Source organism: Sciurus carolinensis, assembly GCF_902686445.1.
Source record: "Sciurus carolinensis chromosome 14 unlocalized genomic scaffold, mSciCar1.2 scaffold_125_arrow_ctg1, whole genome shotgun sequence".
Taxonomy (NCBI): Eukaryota; Metazoa; Chordata; class Mammalia; order Rodentia; family Sciuridae; genus Sciurus; species Sciurus carolinensis.
Window position 1 is genome coordinate 545864 of NW_025920110.1, and position 3346 is coordinate 549209.

Genomic DNA, 3346 nt, shown 5'->3' on the forward strand with positions numbered 1-3346 from the left:
AGAGACACTACCTTGTATACTATCAGATCATAATGGATTGAAATTAGTAATAAATGACAGAGTAAACAACAGAAACTACTCCAACACTAGGAGATTAAATAATATGCTATTGTATGATGAATGGATAACAGAAGACATCGGGGGAAATAAAAAAATTCTTACACATAAACTAGAACAAAGATATATCATCTCAAAATTTCTGAGACACTGAAAGCAGTACTCAGAGAAAAATTTATTTCATGGAGCACATTAAATAAAAGAAGAAAAAATCAACAAATAAATGACCTAACACTACAGCTCAAAGCCCTAGAAAAAGAAGAACAGAGCAACGCCAAAAGAAGTAGAACACAGGAAATAGTAAAATCAGATCTGAAATCAATGAAATTGAAATCAAAGAAACAATCAAAAAATTGATAGGCTGGAGTCAGTTACAAAGGGAGCAGCTGCTCAGGCTGACATACAGCTGCCCTCTAAGGCAACGCACCCCTCAACATTTTCCAGCCAAGCTCCAACGCCGGTCGCTGGGGCAGGGAGAGGCCGAGCCGCAAGAGCGCGGCCCTGGCAGGCCCCCCAGGGCGGCTCCAGGCTCAGCTCCCCTTCCGCAACCCTCCCGCCGGAGATAAGGGGAAGATGTCTCTGTCAGGGCTCAAGACCGAGCTGAAGTTCTTGGCGTCCATCTTAGACAAGAAGTAGGAGCTACTCCGCATAATCAGCTGGAAGCTGGACGAACTGCACTGCCAGTTCCTGGTACCGCCACTGGCACCGCCAGGTAGCCCATACTCACCACAGCCGCCACTCACACTCCACTGCAACATCATGGAATGTTACCCATCTTCTTCACCAATATGGTTTGTGAACTCCGATGACCCAACTCTGACATCAGTTCTGGAACTTCTGGAAGATACTAAGAACAACAATTCGATTCATCAGCAATTGAAGTGGTTGATATGTGAACTCTGCAGATTATATAATCTTCCTCAGCACCTGGATGTTGAGATGCTAGATCAACCACTCCTCACAGGTCAGAATGGAATAACAGAAGAAGTGACTTCAGAAGAGGAGGAGGAAGAAGAGATGGCCAAAGATATAGAAGACTTGGATCATTATGAGATGAAGGAAGAAGAGCCTATTAGTGGGAAAGTCAGAGGATGAAGGAATTGAAAAAGAAAATTTGGCAGTATTAGAGAAAATTAGGAAGACTCAAAGGCAAGGCCATTTAAATAGTGTGGTGTCTGGGTCAGTGCAAGCTTCAGATAGACTTATGAAAGAGCTCAGGGACATATACAGATCACAAAGTTATAAAACAGGGATTTATTCAGTGGAACTCATAAATGACAGTTTATATGATTGGCATGTTAAACTGAAGAAGGTTGACCCTGATAGTCCGTCGCACAGTGATCTTCAGATCTTAAAAGAAAAAGAAGGCATAGAATACATTTTGCTTAACTTCTCTTTTAAGGATAACTTTCCCTTTGATCCTCCATTTGTTCAAGTGGTATTACTTGTTCTCTCAGGAGGGTATGTGTTGGGTGGAGGAGCATTATGTATGGAACTTCTCACAAAACAGGACTGGAGCAGTGCCTATTCAATAGAATCGGTCATCATGCAAATGAATGCCACCTTAGTCAAAGGCAAGGCCAGAGTGCAGTTTCGAGCAAATAAGAATCAATATAATCTAGCAAGAGCCCAACAGTCCTATAATTCCATTGTACAGATACATGAGAAAAATGGCTGGTACACTCCTCCAGAGGAAAATGGCTAAAATATGTTGACTCTCATATGTTTGGAACAATGTTGCTTTAAAGAAAATCTTCCCAACATGTAGATACAAGCTTTGAGTGCCCCTATAACAGCAGTACCAAAGATGTTAGCTAATAGATATTTTAGTCGATAATCTGTCAACTGACATCCAGTATATGTTACAGTCATTTCATTTTGCTAACTTTATTTATCTTGGATTGAGCAGTGGGGCCTTTACTGTATTTTTCTGATAAATACACTTACTGGCCACTCCTTATCTCTTTTTCTTGAAAAGTGAAATCTTTTAAGCAGACAAGTCAGCATCAGGTTACTGCAGTTGCGACTTGGTAGTGACTTTCCTATGTTGAGTCCATGGGTTACGAGGATTCGAAGATTTGCACCTCAGCAGTGACCAGGAAGAATTACTTCAGCTAAGAGTTTCTACTCCTCTATTTTCATCTTCCACTCAGGGTAAAACACATAGGTAAGGGACTGTGCTTGGATTGTACAAAGTCCTCTCTGTAGCTGGCCCACTCTCAGAACAGGGGCAGAACTAGTATGTGTGGGCTTCTATTGCTTCTTGAAGAAAAATCCATTATTTTCTTTATCCCCCCCTGGACTGCTGGCAGCCTTGTCACCTGCCTCATTCTTCCTTATGCTGTCCAGTGCCTGGGAGTTGGAGACATTCTGTAGCAGAGGGAGTTGGTGACATACAGTAGCTGTGATCCACACTAACTGAACCGGTAATGTCTGGAAATATCTGATGGCAGCTCATTTCAAATAACTTACCTGGTTTCCTGGGTGACCAGCTCAATTGTCTTTTCTGCCAGGTTGGGGTCCATAGGGGACCCATGGATTTGCAGGGGATTTGCAGGGATTTTCAGGGGAAATCCATGCAAAGAACTGCATTAGAAAATTCGGAGGACTTTGGTGATAGGGAAGATTCAGATGCCTGCCTCGATAGACATAGGCCTGTCAGCAAACAGCAAAAGTGCAGGCTTCCTATGTGACTCTGGGGTCTTACTGGAGATTCCAGCATAATTGTGCATAGTCTGGGTCAGAATGTTGACCCAGACAGGAGAAGTCTGTGTGCTCTGGGGACCCCAGGAGGACACAAGTTCCTAGACATAGGCCTGGGAATGGGACTGGTCTCTGGGTGTTCCTGCATACTCCAGCAGGATTGAGAACTGAGCTTGGCACAGGTTGAGCTGGGGCATGACCATCATGGTAGTGTGGGCAGAAGACTGGCTGCAGAGCCTAGCACTAGGTGGCCAACAGGCACCCATCACAGTGGAAAAGGGTCAGAGATGGAGTAGACCAGGGTGGTAGTAAAAGAGGGAAGGAGGGAAAGCAATGCAACTGGGAGCCCAGTGGTTAGAGAATGTGGGGAGAGTGGGGAGGGATGAAGTTATGCAGGATTCAGGCTTAGGTAGCCTCCAGTAAGTTTTTATAATGTGGTTCATTTCTTGAAATTGTTAACTACAATTCTAAGCCCTCACAACATATATGAGAATTACCTTGAAAATTGTGAACATTTAAGAAATATTGATTATAAGTTTTATGATACAATTATAGAAAATATATCACACATAAAAATGTGAAATCA

The 3346-nt window shown here is 43.0% G+C and overlaps 1 pseudogene; it reads left to right on the plus strand.

The window, feature by feature from the left end:
- The first annotated feature begins 630 nt into the window (after positions 1-630).
- Positions 631-1762, plus strand: LOC124973341 (ubiquitin-conjugating enzyme E2 Q2-like; annotated as a pseudogene).
- The last annotated feature ends 1584 nt before the right edge of the window (positions 1763-3346 follow it).